General features: G+C 39.2%; 1 long non-coding RNA gene across 1 annotated transcript in view; it reads left to right on the top strand.

Moving 5' to 3' along the window:
• Positions 1 to 16,680, top strand: part of LOC144339423 (uncharacterized) — a 34,855-nt gene extending 18,175 nt beyond the window's left edge. The window contains exons 2-3 of the long non-coding RNA XR_013414414.1: positions 11,789 to 11,906; positions 13,703 to 16,680. This is a non-coding gene — a long non-coding RNA (uncharacterized LOC144339423). The remainder of the gene's footprint in view (positions 1 to 11,788; positions 11,907 to 13,702) is intronic.
• The last annotated feature ends 2,527 nt before the right edge of the window (positions 16,681 to 19,207 follow it).

Genomic DNA, 19,207 nt, shown 5'->3' with positions numbered 1-19,207 from the left:
TCAGAGATGAATTATTTGAAAGGAAATTCCTAGTTCTATAAATAACTAAGATACACAGTTTTAAAAGTAGACATAATACTGGCTTCTTAAAAGTGTTTTAACACAATCTGCTTCATTATTTTACAAAGAGAACTTGTTCTTATAAGGCCATGGATTCATTTGCCAAAGGAATCCAGGCCTCTGTGGCAAAGGGATGCACTTATTGACTCTGCTTCTTGAGACTCAGAGTTAAGTAGACTTAGGAGGGTGGACAGAGTGGTACTGCCCCAGGCTCAGTGGCTAAAACTGTCAAGGAAGTCCCTGAAATAACTTTGAAGAATGGGCAAGTCTAGGCTGCACTGTAGAGTCTCAATAGTGTGTGACTAAGGCTAGCCAGAGTCACACACTTCCCAGGCTGCACTGTTAAAAGTCTCAATGGTGTGTGACTAAGGCTAGCCATGACGACATAGTGATATACAGAAAGTTTTGCTGTAGTGAATAATGACAGAATATCTGCATGCAAACTAAGAGCTATAATTTCAAAGCGCAAGTTCAGGGCCCCATTTGTGTGCTGACAGGCATTCAGACCAACAAATGCATGACACAGAATAGACAAGCATCTGTTGGCCTTTGGGCACAGTCTTCAACAGTGACACTAGGTACCAGCCAGGAGCAATAGCAATCCGGAGTTGATTAGTCATTACTGATCCCTTTATACCCTGCACTGGGAGCAGGAATGGCCCTGGCCATCAACCCATCCTCTGCACCAAATAAGTATATCCCTAGTATTCTTGGGAAATTGGCCCGAAGAGAGGAGAGATGAATTGGCCAGGTAGGTAGAGACAGCTCAAGAGTGATAGTTAGGACTTCCGCACTTAGTGGCTTGAAGATGTTTCACAAATAAATGAGTAAAACATATCTGCTCAGATTTATATTCAAATTTGAAGGGCAAATCATTCAAATGTGTATTCCTTCAAAGTTGTATACATATGAATGACATATAAGTGCATATATGTTTAATTTCCCCAAACATTAAAAGTTGTTATCTCTGAATGATAAAATATATAATTTTTTATCTTCAAAATTTTCCAAATGTAAAAATGATATGTCAGAAAAAAAAATAATAATGTTAGTTTTTTCCTAAGGAGTGGAGGGCCACAGAGTTTAATATAGTTAGTTGAAAAACTTTGTTGTTGTTTTTTTTTTTTTCTTGCTGAGTATCTAAGGCCAGTGTGCTACCCACGGAACCCGTCAGGTATGAATTTTAAGGAGTTTCCACATCCTGGGTTCCCCTCCACTCCCAGCCCAAAGACTCCCCAGAACCAGCTGGGTAGAAGCAGACACTAATAGATATCTCAGACAAAGTTGGGCCTCTGACCTTATAGAGCAGTAGTTACCATCACTTCTTGTGAAAAGTGGGAAGAGCAAGGAGAGTATAGGCTGGAAATGGCTCAGTCATCCCAGGTTACTCAAGAATATGGGTCTTAGTTATTCAGCATGCTATTAAATGTATAGTATGCTTCCTGACTTATTTCAGGAACAATGCTGACTTTCAGATCATTCTGAATGACAGTAGGCTCCTGCTATGATTTGAATGTATTCCGACAAAATTCAGATGTCACAATGCGATTGGGAGGCAGGGCCTTTAAGAGGTGATTAGGTCATGAGGGCTTCTCTCTTGTGAATGGGACTAAGGCCCTTATAAAAGTGGTTTTCAGGTCAGGCACAGTGGCTTGAGCCTGTAATCCCAGTACTTTGGGAGGCGGAGGCGGGTGGATTGCTTGAGGTCAGGAGTTCCAGACAAGCCTAGCCAACATGGTGAAACCCCATCTCTACTAAAAATATAAAAATTAGCCAGGCATGGTGGTGCGTGCCTGGAGTCCCAGCTACTCAGGAGGCTAAGACATGCAAATCGCTTGAACCTGGGAGGCAGAGGTTGCAGTGAGCCAAGATTGTGCCACTGCACTCCAGCCTAGACCACAGAGCAAGACTCTGTCTCATAAAAACTAAAAAAAATAAAAATCAAATGAAATACAAGAGGTTTTCACACAGCATTCAGCTTGCTTGCCCTTCTGCCTCCCACCACGTGAAGGTTCTTCCACTCTGGAAGATGGAACAGTATGGCACCATCCTGGAAATAGAGAGCAGCCCTCACCACACAACCAAACCTGCTGGCTCCTTGATCTTTGACTTAGCCTTTAGCACTGTGAGAAACACATTTCTGTTTTTTATAAGTTACCCAGCCTGTGGTATTTTGTTATAGCAGCACTTACACAGACCATAGACCAGATTCCCTCCACCTGGGTACATGCACCTCCATGCTAACATTTCTGAAGGAGTCATTATAAAATCTTTATAATATTGATACTCATGTTCCACCAAATGGAAGTCTATGGCTTCTAGAATCTTAGTTGTATCCTGGTGACAAGCTTTTAATTCACTTTTAAAATGTTAACAACCATTTATATTATTAATAAAATCTCTTTCTTAAAAGTTTCCAAATGTCTACCCCTTTTCATATAAAAAAATAGGCCTTTTTTTTCAGGAGAGAGGGAAAACTTACTTTGTTATAATACATGGCATGAGTCATGGAAAGAGCTTGAATAATTTGTAGACACGTTGCTATTGAGTCATCCGTGAATGATACAAGACCACTTGAATACTGATGAAGTTAAATCCTTTATAATCATAAGAAATAAAAATACTACTACTTTTTTTATTTTATAAAACTCAATTTCACTTTTACCCTAGAAGAGACACTGAGGCTAGATAGTAACAATTATCATTCATAGTTGAGGAAGCTTATTCTCTAAGAAGCCAAATGGGATCTTCAGCAGAGAGAAAGAATTGGAGGTATAACATGGAGTTGACCACAAGTATTACCTCTCCTTATCCAATAGATTTCTTTTGCTACCACAATAGGTAGAATATTATATTAAAAACCAAACTGTCCCAATTGTGACAAACATCCTCCAATATCTTGTGATTCTAAAGGTTTTAAGCTATATGACTGACAGGGTTTGATGGGTACATTGGAATGCCTGTGATTTATTATATAATTTAAGTGCCCATCTGTGCAGCTGGGCAAAGACATAGCTGATGAAAATATCAGCTGTCCAGCTGTTTTCTCTGCTCCATAAAGGTCATGAGGATTGCTTCTCTGGCTGCCATCACCACTCTAACAACCCCACCTTCTGTCGCAAGGATGCTTCATTTCCATACTCTCCTGAAAAAGCAACGACAACAACACTGGTCCTTAATTCTGAAGAAGATCCCAGATGTTTCCTAGGCTAGTTGCAATTTCATGATCCTTGACATTAGTTAAAGAAGTCATCCTCTCAACCTTTGTGTCACTTTGTGCCTCATCTTCCAGCTAGGTAGCCTGGGACATGGAGGGGCTGTGGTCTGGCCTAGTCTCCTGCTTTTAATTTCTTTATTATTATTATTATTATTATTATTATACTTTAAGTTCTAGGGTACACGTGCACAACATGCAGGTTTGTTACATATGTATACATGTGCCATGTTAGTGTGCTGCACCCATTAACTCGTCATTTACATTAAGTATATCTCCTAATGCTATCCCTCCCTGCTCCCCCATCCCCACAATAGGCCCCGATGTGTGATGTTCCCCTTCCTGTGTCCAAGTGATCTCATTGTTCAATTCCCACCTATGAGTGAGAACATCCTGCATTTAATTTCTATTTCCTTACATTTGCCCTTCCAACCTTTACAAGAATAAATAAATTATGCAACACCAAAAATAAGAGACACAACATTACCTTCCCACCTTTCAGGAGCTGCTTAGCTACTTACCTATTCTCCATGGCTCTGGAGTTATTGACAAGTGTGATGACTATAAGAACTGTAGCAGCAAACTTAACGATAATTTCCAGTGGGTCTTGTTTTGTTTTAATATGATTCACTTGAACCATATGGGCCTTAGCAACCCTACTTATTATCCTTTTCACTGAAATAGCTACTCACTAAGTATTGGGGTTATGGTAGATACTCCATATACAAGTATGAACAAGAGGGAATGCTGGACAAGATAGTGAGTTGTTGACTGGTAAGTAGGATCAGAAGAAAGGATTGCAAATACATAAGCTATTTATTTAATATGCCATAGGCACAATGGGGATTCAAACTTCATACTATATTTATTGCCTACAACAGTAATTTAGACACACATCAGAAAATCAAGGAGCTGTGAGCAGGCTGACATTAAACATTAATTTCATAGTTATTGATCCTTTTCTATGTCTTTCAAAGCCGTAAGTAGCAATTTTGACCCAAGTACAAACAGCAAAATAGTACCCTCAAATCAGTAGCATAGGGAAGAAAGGAGACAGAGAGGAGGCATCCTGCAGGTATTAAGAGGCTTCCTGACTCTGACTTCTGGCCCCCAACTCCATCATCTCAACTGGCTGCCAACGACACTGGCCCAGGGCCCAAGACTGATTTGCCACCCTGACTTGTCAGAGGAGGCCAAGTAGCAAGTGGCTTAAAACCATGTGCAACTTTTAAAATTCATTATTCCAAAAATATTGGCCGGGTGTGGTGGCTCACACCTGTAATCCCAGCACTTTGGGAGGCCCAAGTGGGCAGATCACTTGAGGTCAGGAGTTCAAGACCAGCCTGGCCAACATGGCGAAACTCCGTCTCTACTAAAAATACAAAAACTTAGCTGGGCATGGTGGCTTTTGCCTGTAATCCCAGCTACTTGGGAGGCTGAGGTCAGAGAATCAGTTGAACCTGGGATACTGAGGTTGCAGTGAGCCAAGATCACTCCACTATACTCCAGCCTGGGTGACAGAGTGAGATTTTGTCTCAAAAAAAAAAAAAAAAATATATATATATATATATACACACACACACACATATGTACACATATATACACACATATATATACACACACACATATATATAGGAGCCCTTTAATATCAGTGCATCAGGAAAAGACCTCGTTATCTCATTCTAGTTTTGAAATCTGACTTTTTACCCAATAGCTGTTAATACCTTGAGAACAACTCCTAAATGTTATCCATATTGTAAGTAATAAAAAAATAGGACAGGTCCTATATACTATGCAAATAGCACTTCATTAACATTGAAACTCATTGCTAGTAATCATATGGATTTTCAGTGATAAAGGTTCTTCTGTGTAATATATTCAGAAAAAATATATACACCAATGAGAAGATTTTAGGTAAAGTCAAGCAACAGAAGACAGCTAGATTTTATTCGCAGCATTCTAGTCTCAGTTTCTCTGAACCTCTTATTTTGTGGGGAATGAACAGTTCTGGAGGCTTCTCTTCAAATTTCTCACTCATCACAATAATAATAAAAGTATTTGAATAGTGTTTTAAATTTTGTGTTTTAAATAGTGTTTTAAATTTTCATATTCATTTGCTCATGCCACCTTCACTGATTACACAGCTAACATTCCCTTTTACAGGTGATGGGACAAAGGCTCAGAAAAGTCGTGATATACCCAAAGTCGCCCTCCAAATCCCACCCTTTTTCAACTATATCCTAAAGCCATTTATGTTCCTCCATTTTAGCTTCAGCCATATCTACTGCTTGAACTCTCATATGGGCAATTATGAGTCAAAAACTGTTATAAGTAGTATCAATAAAATTAATTAAAATTAAGTTCATAATTACTTATACTTTCTTGCCTCCTGAGTCATATGTATGAAATTATCATTCAAAGCAAAATTACTGGCATGATAATAAACACATGTGTAGCCCTAACTAGGTATTTCTTTGTTTTCAGTGTGCTACAATTTATATTCTCACCTGTCACATAAGGTATGAACATAGGCTGAATTGTGTTCCTCCACCCAAGTTAATATGTTGCAGTTCTAATCCCCAGTACTTCAGTATGTGTCTGAAGTTTTCACTACCATGGTGGGATTTATGCTGAGCATTAAGGGTGGGTAAGGTTTTGACATAAGTAGCTAAGTAGTAGGAAAAGAAAGATACAATGAAAGTGAAAATTCATAGAGGACAACAAACAGGGCAGTTTGGCTGAAGCAGAAAAAGTGATAAAACCAAGTCAGTTTGGTTTCTGGGAGGAGAGAACTGAAGAGTGATGGGTAATCTCATTGTGAGAGGAGGGTGTGAGGATGAGCTGGACATATTCACTAGCTTCCATTCAGAAGTCAGCCTGTTACCCCATCTATAAGAACAACTCCATTCTGTGCCTGCCTTAGGCATTTATTGAATCCTTTTTCAGAAATATCCAGGGAAACAAATGCTTCTTCCTGTGGCAAGGTGGCTCTCAGAATCACATGGGGACATTTATTCACTGTCCCCATCCCAGACATAGTGAAACAGAATCTCTAGGGTCATGTTCTCAACTTTGGCTGTACATTATAAATCACCTGGGGAGCTTTAAAAAATTCTGTTGCCCAGGTTACAGTCAAAACCAATTAAATCAGACTTACTTGTGAGGGGAGCTAGGCATCAGTATTTTTCTAAAGCATCTCTCGCCTCTTCCCTACCATCCACCCACCACAGGTGATTCTAACATGTAGCCAAGTTTTAGATCCACTGCTATGCTGTAGGGCCTGGCTATCTGTGCTTTTAGTAAGCCTTCCGAATGATTCCTTCTAGCCAACCCATGAAAAACATTTGATCCTCAGCACCGAGGCATCTATCTTCTATTCCTTGGTTAGCTTTCTCTAATGCCCTAAAAAAAAAGGAAACATGTTTCCTCTTGTTCCCCACGCTTTCCTATCAAGAAAACTTCATATTTATTTAGCTAAACTTACTTCCCTATTTGGCAAGATAAAAAATAGTGTTACGCACAGAATATACAACACAGCGTCAGGGTCCTAAAATCAACTTGACATCAAGGCCCTTTACAAGCTATACTATGTACAGATGAGTTCAAGAAGAAGAGTGTGGAAAAATAAGACACTTATGGACCAGATTGTGGAAGGACCAGTTTTTCAACTACAGACTCAATGGCCTTGAAAAAATAATATAGCAGGAGATTGGCAAGATCAGCATTAATTTTAAGGAAACTATAAAGAAAGCAATAAACCAAAAAAATGTGAAAGACAGTATAAAGGAGGAACAATTGAACTTAAGTGACAGTTAAGTATGTGAGAAAGCTGGGAATTAAAGATGTGATTCTGAAGTTGTAAGCCTGGGTGATAGAAAGAAATGACAGAAAAATGGGAAAATGAAGAGAAGGGGCTGGATTTTCTAGGGGAAAAGTGGCTACTATTACATTTGGGATTAAGTCTTTTTAAAAAAAGAAAAACAGGGGGGAAGTGGGGAGGGGAGGAGGACTGAATTAGGTTTTACTTGTCTGAGATAATATGGCATTTAGAAAGCAAGGCCAGTCTAAAGACAGAGATTTCGAATCTTCTGCCAAGGAGTCTCAGTTGCAGCCAAAAGAGAATATTGGGAAAGATGAGTACAGAATCAAAGACAGAAATTTGAGAAATTCCAGTAGAAAACTAAGTGGAACCAATGAAGCCAAAAAAGAAGCACCTATTAGATCAGCAGGAGGAAAACCTAGATAAAGTCACAGAAGAAGCGAAAAGGGGAAGAGGAAGTGATCCATAGCGTAAAATGGCTAAGGAGAAGGAAGCCTAAGATAACAGATGTGATAACTGCTCATTTCGTAGCAGTGCCTAAGACCTTCCATTGGCTTTCCACTGCCTGCAGGTTAATATTAGCCTGATAAGAAAAGGCCTTTATAGTTGGCTCTAGTATACCTTTGTGATGCTTTATCTCCCAGCTGACACTGAACTACATACTGAATATGTATTGTTAACATGTTCTCCTAGGCTTTTTTATATATGCTACTTTCTTTGCCTGATGACATTTGACTCATTCCTCAGGCTTCAGCTCATTATGCCAGCTCCTCCATGAATCCTGGCATACTTCTAGTCCCTAGCCAATTACTCTCTAGTCAGGGCTTTGTCAATGCTAACACTTCAGTTTGTACATACCTTAATGGTAGCACTTACCACATGGCATCATTATTTTTTTCTCCATCTGCTTCAGTTACCTATTGCTATGTAACAAATCATTCCAAAACATAATGACTTAAGTAATAACTAAATTATTAGTATCTCAAAATTCCATGGGTTGACTGAGATCTGCTATGTGGTTCTTCTGCTCCACGTGACATCAGCGGGAGCTACAGTCAACTTGAGGGCTCAACAAAGATGGAGCATGTAAGACAGTTCACACATACGTCTAGAACTTTGGCTGAGATAGCTGGAGGATTGGGCTCAAGCTGGGATGTTGGTGTTGGGAAAGCTGGGCTTCTTTCTCTTCATGATGTCTCTCCATGTGGTCCCTCCACTAAAGCAGCTCAACTTCCTATACAGCTGCTCAGGGTTCCAAAATAAGAGCGTTCCAAAAGGAAGGAATCAGAAGCTGTCAGTCCTCTTAAAGGGGGCCCTGAACTGGCACTGTGTCACCTCCACTGCTATTAACACAAGTCAGGGGCCAGGAACTGCTCAAAGGCATGAAACGACACAGTTCCATAGGGAACACTTTGGAGCTGTTGCCCTCATTAATGTGCTACTTGCTTGAAGAGCAAAGATTATATCTTTTTCATCTTTGAAAAAGTACCTAGTGGGGAACTTAACACATAGTGGACACCCATTAAATGATGGTTGAGTTGGATCTTGAGAATCGAGGAACAGGCCAAGTTAAGAAAATTAAGGGCCAATGCCAAGTTGAAGATGGAAGTGGAAGTATCTCAAAGTTCAACTTCTGGTGTTATATCAAAAGGTCACACCTGCTATCATCAATTTTGTATCTGAATTTAAAATGTTAATCTATTGAGTGGAAACATTTAAAATATGTCATAATATGTGTAATCCTGTTTAGCATATTAAAAAATACAGAAATGCTAAACAGGATCACACATATGAAAGTGGCCTGAGACGCTCCTGACAAGTTGAGAGTCCCCAGGAATAACCATTGTTAAATGTACATGTGAGATAGTAACTTTTAAATTGTGTTGCTAAGAGAAGCCCTGAGAGTTCAGTGGAACTCCCTCAGGGACCACTTTAGAGGGAATGGGAACGAAGGGTCTGAGCTGAGTCTATGGGCCTGTGGACTCACAACCCATCCCTATCCAAACAAGGAAGCTTTTATTGATTTCATTTTTTTTTGACACAAATAAGGTTTTATTTGGAAAACAAAGGCAGGTTTTGGGGTTTTCCCCCTACTAAATACGTTGTGAAACTTACATGCTAGGAAAAAAAGAGGAGATGAATAACAAGATTAACCATGAAGACTTAACTGGAATTGGACAGCCTAAATTGGCAGCAGGCCAGAACAGCGTGGTCCTATTGGCAAGGCAAATATCAGAAGGGATTAAAATGACCAGGCTGTCTAGGGAGACAGTATGGAGGAGGGAGAGTGACACACTTTGAGTGTAGAGCCCAGATTTTAGTCCAGCTTCATCACGAACTGTCTCTATAGCCTTGGATAGGACACTTAACCTGAGTGGATCTCAGTTTCCCCATATGCAAAATAAGGTCATTGGTCTAAATGACTTTCAAAGTCTGGGGTTCCTACTCTAAGACTCTGTGATTCCAGGGGGTTCATGAAGCAATGCAGGTGATTGACAATAATTTCCAGGCTTCGCATTTATTCATTATTATCAGAGTAACCTCATTTTTGCATGGTATGATGACCAGAAAAGAAAGATGTAAAGTTTAGGAGTTTGAAACAAATTGACAAGAAAAAATCCAACAACTCCATCAAAAAGTGGCCAAGGATATGAACAGACACTTCTCAAAAGAAGACATTTATGCAGCCAGCAGATACATGAAAAAATGCTCATCATCACTAGCCATCAGAGAAATGCAAATCAAAACCACAATGATATACCATCTCACACCAGTTAGAATGGCGATCATTAAAAAGTCAGGAAACAATAGGTGCTGGAGAGGATGTGGAGAAACAGGAATGCTTTTACACTGTTGCTGGGACTATAAACTAGTTCAACCATTGTGGAAGACAGTGTGGCGATTCCTCAAGGATCTAGAACCAGAAATAACATTTGACCCAGCAATCCCATTACTGGGTATATACCCAAAGGATTATAAATCATGCTGCTATAAAGACACATGCACACATATGTTTATCGCGGTACTATTCACAACAGCAAAGACTTGGAACCAACCCAAATGCCAATCAATAATAGACTGGATTAAGAAAATGTGGCACATATACACCAAGGAATATTATGCAGCCATAAAAAAGGATGAGTTCATGTCCTTTATATGGACATGGATGAAGCTGGAAACCATCATTCTGAGCAAACTATCGCAAGGATAGAAAACCAAACACTGCATGCTCTCACTCATAGGTGGGAATTGAACAATGAGAACACATGGACACAGGGTGGGGATCATCACACACCGGAGCCTGCTGGGGGATCGGGGGACGGGGGAGGGATAGCATTAGGACATATTCCTAATGTAAATGATGAGTTAACAGGTGCAGCACACCAACATGGCACAGGTATACATATGTAACAAACCTGCATGTTGTGCACATGTACCCTAGAACTTAAAGTAACATAAAAAAAAAGAAGAAAAGTTTAGGAGTTTGATATTGCAGTATAGAGTTCTTAGCTCAGATAATATCTGATACTGACTGTGCATTAAATACTGCTATTGTACTAAGCACTCTACCCATAATATAGCATTTAATTCTCACAACATCTCAATCTGGTAGTTACTGTTATCCCAATTTTAAAGATTAATAAATTGAAATTTAAGAGATTGTCATTTGCCTAGGTGTCATACACCTAATAAGGGATGCAGCAGGGGTTTAAATCCAGGCATTCAAATGCATATCTTTACTTTTTCCCCTATTCATATAAAGTCTGCCCATATTATAAAGTCCTGAAGAGCTAGGCTTCTTAAGCTTAACTCACTTTATATAACCATAGCACATGGCATCAGGCATGCTGGCGCCCAGTGGGAATCTTTTTATAATGATGATGCCAGTAGTGTTGACAATATTAATGCTCGTTAAACAGAATTTATCTTTGAAATGCAAGTTAACAAACGGAATCTAGAATTTTAATATCAGTTCTATTCCACTGTTTGTATGTAACTCTACAGGAAACTCTACTGCTAAAAAGAAACTATGGAAGAATGGATGCGTTTTCAGAGAAGTTCAAAAATCTCAAATTCTACTCTACGAATTAGGTAGATGTGTAGATGGCAGAAGCATCCAAAATATTTCACATTTTGGCAGCTTGTAAAATGGATAAGTTTAAAAAAACCTTATATTTGTAAAACATTACCAGACCACAGAGAAACTTCATAAATACTATTTCAGTTAATTTTCACAACTCCATGAACATTATCATCCCATTTTAGAGATCTAAAAACTGAGGTTTATATAAGTTAAATTTTTTTACCCAGGGTGATATAGCTAGTAAGGGGAAGCATATTTTTTATCTTCAGACTCCAAGTCCAGTGTCTTTCCATTATACTACAAGATACTTTACTAAAATGCACATTATGTATCAGTAAAATATCACAGCTATTACCTGCTAGAATAGAATTGATTAGTTTTGCCCCCTAGAGGAGGAAATTATGTATTTTCCAAAGCTTTGGCTGCTACAGGTAACAACTTGGAGTTACAGTATTAATAATACTGTGTTAATATTGTATATTGATATAATATTAATATTGTGATATAGATGGATTAAAATATGTGGCTAACACTCTAAAAGAGGCAAATAAGAACAAAACCAAACATAACTTGTTTTTTTTTTGAAACAGAGTCTCACTCTGTCCCGTAGGCTGGAGTGCAATGCCGCGATCTTGGCTCACTGCAACCTCCGCCTCCCTGGTTCAAGTGATTCTCCTGCCTCAGTCTCCTGAGTAGCTGGGATAACAGACATGCGTCACCATGACCAGGTAATTTTTGTATTTTTAGTAGAGACAGGGTTTCACCATGTTGGCAAGGCTGGTCTCAAACTCCTGACCTCAAGTGATCCGCCCACCTCGGCCTCCCAGAGTGCTAGGATTACAGGCATGAGCTATCGCGCCTGACCCAAACATAAGTTTTTTTCTGTTGTTGTTTTTTTTTTTTAATTAGGACTGTGAGCCCAGTTAAATGCACTATTCAGTATATATAGGGGTAGGTAATGTAACACTATTTTAATGTTTTTAGGATTTTAAACCTAACTATTATAAATCAGTCCAAAAGCATTAATAGTTTATGGTTGGACTTTAAGCTACTAGTGGTTTTGATATTTAAAGACCTTAATTTTCTTGATCACAAGGAGAAAGCTTATATGCAGTATGTTCTTTAAATCCATATAGATTCGGGGCTTCCTCTGGCTCTATCACTAACTACCTGTGGGACCTTGAAGAAATGCATTAACCTCTGAATCTATGTTTCCTCAAATTTATATGGGGCAATCATTCCTATGTCATTGGATTGGTCTGAAAATTAAATATGAAAGTGTCAACAAAGCATATGGTGAAGGATCTGGCACTCAAAAAATAGTTCTCTTCCTTAAGGGACTTGTGAGTATTTGGCATATTGGGCTACAATGTGCCTGCTATAAAACCAAAATCAAAAACCCCTTCATCTCTACTTGTCTCTACTACTAATGTCAGATAGTAGACATTAATATCTGACATTAAAGAGTGAGCTGTTTAGCACCCCCTCTGGTACCTTGTTCACAGCCAGGAACTTGGTAGGTGCCCAATAAATGTTAGTTGAATTAAACTGAAATCAAATTACCACATCCCCTCAGGGTCTCAAGTGTTTAATTAGAAGCCCACCATAGTCAGTATCTCGTTGGCCAGTATTTGGCCAATATATAAAAGGATGTTGTCCTTGTAACATTCCTCCTTGGTCTCTGGGCCCTGCTTTTTTGTCATGGTTCATTCCAGCTGAACTAAAATTTCCCCAAACATGACTGAAGCGATGGGCCGAATCTAACAAGATTAAGTTTAATAGGGATAAATGTAAAGACTTATACTTCAGTCCAAAAAGAATCCTGTACAAGTGCTAGATGGGGAATATGGGGATTAGCAGCAACATGTGTGAAAAGGACTTAGGGGTTTTAGTTGATATTAAGCTCAATTAGTCAACAGTGTGCTTTTCCTAACAAGAAGGTTGATGTGAACTGAGCCTGCATTAACTCCGGCACCAGCCTGGCGATTACCTGACTGCACTAGTTTTCAAACTTAGCTATATCAGAATCACCTGGCAGGCTTGTTAAAACACAGACCATGGCCCCACCCCCCAGAGTTTCTGATTCAGTAGGTCTGGGGTGGGGCCTGAGAATTTGCATTTCTATTAAGTTCCCAAATCGGTGCTAATGTTGCTGGTTCTGGGATCATACTTTGGGAATCACTGCCCTCCTTTATTTTGCCTGATCAGGTAACACGGGGACAACTAGTAACAAAAACAGTGAAGAGACTGAAAACATAAGAGGGGCGAGGAAGGAAGGAAGGAAAGAAATGAAGAGTTGTTATGTCCTATAGTGATATTAGTACAATTAATAATAATAGCTAACATTTGTTGAGAGTTTATTATGGACTGGAAGTTCTACCAAACATATCATATGCAATTAACAATGGTAATAATAACTACCAACCAGATAGCACTTACTGTGCCAAGTTTTGTTCTATATGCTTTACATATTTAACCCTTACAACAGTCCTAAGAGGTACATATTACTATGCTCATTTTTCAGATAAGGACACTGCAGCCCAGAGAAGAAACCTGCAAAGGCCGCATTCACACATTCACAAGAGATATGGCTGTGATTTGGATGCAGATGTGATGGGCTGACAACAAAACTCCTGTGATATCATGAAGCCTTCGGGAGGCAGAATTGAAGTGAAGATGAAGTTTAGCTTAGAGAAGAAAAGAATAAATACATACAAAACGTTTGACGGTGAATAAACAGAAAATGATGTATCCATACAACAGAATTCGACTCAGCAATAAAAATGAACCAAACTATGGAAAACAAAACCCAACAACAGGAAAGAATCTCAAAATAATTATGGTGAGTGAAAGAGGCCAGAACAAAACAGAACAAAAAAAGACTAGAAAACGTTAACTACTCAATAGTGATGAAAACCAAGCAGATCGGTGACTGCAGAGGGAGTGGGGGGAAGGGCACCCTGCAAAGAGGTAGGAAGGAAGGGATGATGAACAAGCAGAAGGAAACTTTTGAGGGTGACGGATATATTCATTACCTTGATGATGGAGATGCTTTCAAGGGTATCAAAATGCATCACATCATATGCTTTAAACATGCACAGTTTATCGTATGTTTAATTATAGTCCAATGAAGCCATAAGAAACATATTTGAATTTAGATCTATTTAGTAAGATCCACAAATCCTATGAAGGAGACCAGTATTATTATTCTACTAATAACAGATTGAAAATTGTGTTCGGTGTATCTATAAAACAGGTAATTTTGACATATAGCCCCTTCAGCACATCTAATGTATACTCAGTATGTCGTACCAATTTCCAAGTAGAAATTATCCATTAAATAATAACTTAGGTTCTATTAAAACCTAATTCAATGGAAAAATTCTATTACTAAATTCTAGCTTATTAAAAACCAATTTGGCCATAAGAGGTCACGAATTCTAAAAACTAATAATACTTAAATATATTACTTAAAATTACTTAAGTATTAAATAATACTTAAATATATTTACAATAGTAATAGTAGTAGTAGAAATAATGCCATTTCCTTATTAAATTTCCCATTTTAAAAATTCCTTAAAACCTCTGAAATTCTTCTTCTGAAATAAATAAAAGGATAGATAGGATTATTCTCATTTACTAGACATTAATTTTTAAATTGCCTGAAAAATGCCTTTTCTACAACTTTTTTTTCATAACTGCTTTGATAACAAGAATCACAATCTGTTTGGAAGTTTGCTTTGCTCAGGGTCATAAGTTGGTATACAATTCAATCAAATGCCCTGGTTTGTCATGGGAGCTCACCAATAAGCAAAACAGCCAAGTCTTTTAAAGACTAATTAGAAAAAATACAATAAAATCAATTCACACAGCACATGTTTTTTTTTAGACTTGGAAGAAATACACTGTCTATGAGCAAAGAATTCCAATCATATTTGGAGGCACTCCTATAGAACCGTTCCTGGGATTTTTCAGGATTACTAACACATGCTGTTCTCAAATTATTTGTGATTTAGTAGACACATAAAACTCACCTGATTAAGCAATCAAAACTGAATCTACGGAAGAAGTGGGTCTCATGCCCTCTGCATCTTTATTCTAATTTCAAGAGAGAACTGAAATGTTTCTATCCCCTGACTCCATTCTTAGGGAGAACAAAGTCATACAAGTCAAAGATAAACTCAAGGATACTGCTGGGCCTCCAAGATAAGGAGGAATAGAGTGTGGGGCAGCAGGAGTAAACACCAAGTTCTCTGGTTCAGGAAGATCCATTCTCATCCCTCTATTGCCTGGAGCGGTGGTTTGGGAAGGAGGAGAAAAGGCCTCGAGGAGATGACTTCCACCTGCCTGGAAGGCGGCCCAGAAGGAAAAGGAGTACACAGATTCTGTTTCAGCAAGGGACAGAGATCAGGGAGGAATTTGTGAGAAAGGCCATAGTGAAATAATCATGCAAGTGCCTTTGCCATTTCTCCCTCATTCCAAACTATGTGGGGGTAGATGACTGCATAAAAGCTGAGGATCCCAAGACTGGGGTCTTGGCTTTTAACAACTGACAATCAAGTGGGAAGGAATGCAAGCATATACTTCTAGCATGAATTATTGAGGTTCTTTTTTTTTTTTTTTTTTTTTTGAGTCAGGGTCTTGCTCTGTCACCCAGGCTAGAGTGCAATGGCACAGTCTCGGCTCATTGCAGCCTCAACCTCCTGGGCTCAAGCGATCCTTCCACCTCAGCTTCCCAAGTAGCTGGGACCACAGATGCAAACCACAAAGCCCAGCCAATTGTTTTATATTTTTGGTAGAGACAGGGTTTCCCCATGTTGCTCAGGCTGGTCTTGAACTCCTGGGTTCAAGTGATTCACCCGCCTTGGCCTCCCAGAGTACTGGGATTATAGGCATGAACCACCACACCTGGCCCTAATTATTGAAGTTCTATTAAGAGCCAGCCCCACCCAAAAAATCTATGATGTCTTCCACTGTGGGATAGATAAAGGTTCTAGTATATTAAGAAATCACAGAATAATAAGAAAAAAAATCACAGAATCATGTTTACATAGCACCTCTATAGACTCAGTCATAATCTAGATTTCTCATGTGTGTCTAGGGATACCTCATTTAATCAAGAAACACTAAGAACAAAATCTTGTGGAGAAGGATCTCAGTAACTGGAGGATAACCAGGACTGGTTTTACAAGTGTAGGACTTGTATAGTAACAACAGTAACACAGTCCCCAAGTGCCCCACCCGCCCCCCACATCCCTACTCGGTTTAATAATGCTCTACTCTGCTAAAAAATTCTTAATACATTTTGAACAAGGAGTTCTGCATTTTCATTTTGTATCAGGCAATATGTTTGTAGCCAATCCTGAGGTTAACAATGTAAGATCTGTATTATAGACCTCTCCTTGTTGGGAAATCTCTTCTGTCTGGGAACCTTATTGCTAGTTGCAATATTTGTCAGATGTTTTTCAAAAGGGAACATAATTAAAATAAACTGCTACTCCCTAACCATGTGTTTTATTGTTCTTTAATCATAATTTTAGGCCGGTGTGGTAGCTCATATCTGTAATCCCAGCACTTTGGGAGGCTGAGGTGGGAGGATCACTTGAGGTCAGGAGTTGGAGACCAGCCTGGCTAACATGGTGAAACCCCATCTCTACTAAAAATGCAAAAATTAGCCAGGCATGGTGGTGCGCACCTGTAATTCCCGCTACTTGGGAGGCTAAGGCAGGAGAATTGCTTAATACCAGAAGGTGGAGGTTGCAGTGAGCTGAGATCGCACTACTGTACTCCAGCCTGGGCGAAAGAGTGGGACTCTTTCTCAAATAATAACAATAATAATATTTAAATTTTGCAGAGGTCAAATATATTTAATCTAACATTTATTCTACATTTAAAAAGTGTGAGCCATTAAAAGTGGCTCACACTTGTAACGCTAGCACTTTGGGAGTCCAAGGCAGGAGATCTGAGTGAATTCAGAAGTTCGAGACCAGCCTGGGCAACAGAGTGAGGACTTATCTCTATTAAATTTAAAAAACAAAAAACAAAAAATTCAGCCAGGCATGGTGTGTGTGCCTGTTGTCCCAGCTACTTTGGAAGGTGAGGTAGGAGGATCGTGTGAACCCAGGAAATTGAAGCTGCAGTGAACCAAGATCATGCCACTGCATGCCAGCCTGCGCAATATAGCAAGACACTGTCTCAACAAAATAAAATAAAAGTAAAAACTATTTTTGGAATTGAGCATATACTGTATGAGAGACATCAGGTAAAGGGCTAATATTATAAAGAAATATAAATGCCAGAGATGTAATCCTAAGTATAGATTCCTGCAGAATTTTTTTCTTTATGTACCTTTGTGTTGTATTTGTATTCCTTTTAGCAGAGTAACTGTATCTGAACAACTACATCCACAAGTCCTCTGGCCATATCTATATGCACAACCTATTCAAAAGTGTTTGGTCAATTTTTATCTCCATTGTAAAATTATGCAGATATTTGGATCATCCCGAGAAGTAAAGGTCTCTACTTGTGAGTACAGACTGATCCCCTACTTTGTCCCTTCTTGGCTGCCAATGCCACTGCAGAGGAACCTCTAACACTATTTTCTAAGGGACAAGGCCCAAGTGAAATTCTGATCTACCAGGACTCGCTAATTATTAAAGTAAAGCTGAAATACCACACACAGAAAGAGTTACTTTATAAGAATGATAAGAATAGGTCCAGGCCATACAACACTGATTTCCACACACACACCTCTATTGTTTTGTGTTATTTTGTTTCCTTTAACTAAGCTAACTTTTAAAGGGCTATGTCTACAGCAGCCTAGGGAACACACACAGCTGTGTCTGTTAACAATGAATTAGATTTTCTGGTTGCAGAAAAGTTACAAGATCTGGGCCTCTTTGGGGTGAAAAGAGAGAGCTAAATGTGAATAATGCTGCAGTAGAGATGATGGCCAAAAACGATGAAGACTACACAATTAGGATATTCAGAGGCGGTTAATGTGAATCACACACTCTTTTGACAAGATCTTGATTTCAACAATTGTCCAATTAATTTCATAAGTACAGTAAAACCTCATCAATTTGGATGCTCTCAACTTAAAATTTGTATAAGTAATAGAACTCTGTTGGTTTAGCTTTCTATAGTGGGCACAAAAATGACAGGTATAGGCCGGATGTGGTGGCTCACGCCTGTAATCCCAGCACTTTGGGAGGCTGAGGCCGGTGGATCACTTGAGGTCAGGAGTTTGAGATAAGCCTGGCCAATATGGTGAAACCCTCTCTCTACTACAAATAGAAAAATTTAGCCTAGCGTGGTGGTGCGTGCCTGTAATCCCAGCTACTCAAGAGGCTGAGGCAGGAGAATCACTTGAACCCAGGAAGTTGAGATTGCAGTGAGCCAAGATCGCACCACTGCACTCCAGCCCAGGTGACAAAATAAATCACTTCTTTAAAAAGAAACAATTTTAAAACACCTTCATGTGCTTTATAATTCTCGGCTTCATTAAATAATAATTTGGGCTGGGCATAGTGGCTCACACCTGCAACACCAGCACTTTGGGAGGCCAAGGCAGAAGGATTGCATGATGAGCTCAGGAGTTTGAGACCAGTGGGGGCAACAGAACGAGAACTCATCTCCATAAAAAATAATAAATAAATAAATAAATAAATATTAGCCAGGTATGGTGGTGTGTGCCTGTTGTCCCAGTTACTTGGGAGGTTGAGGTAGGAAGATCGTTTGAACCCAGAAGATTGAGGCTGCAGTGAACTGAGATCATGCCACTGCATGCCAGCCTGGGCAACGGAGCAAGACACTGTCTCAATAAAATAAAATTTAAAAAATCAATAAAACATATTTTTGGAATTGAGTACATACTGGGTGCAACACATTAGGCGAGGGGCTAGTATTATAAGGAAACATAGATGAAAGGTCTGTCTTTCGTGAGCTTAGAGGCCAGTGTGTGAAACAAGTCAGGTACATGGAAATGTGACTCTCAATACCAGGTAACTCAAAAACTATGGAATAAGGC

The sequence above is a fragment of the Macaca mulatta genome, chromosome 2 (assembly GCF_049350105.2).
Source record: "Macaca mulatta isolate MMU2019108-1 chromosome 2, T2T-MMU8v2.0, whole genome shotgun sequence".
Taxonomy (NCBI): domain Eukaryota; kingdom Metazoa; phylum Chordata; class Mammalia; order Primates; family Cercopithecidae; genus Macaca; species Macaca mulatta.
The sequence above is the reverse complement of the archived record's forward strand: the minus strand, read 5'-3'. Positions and strand labels throughout refer to the sequence as shown.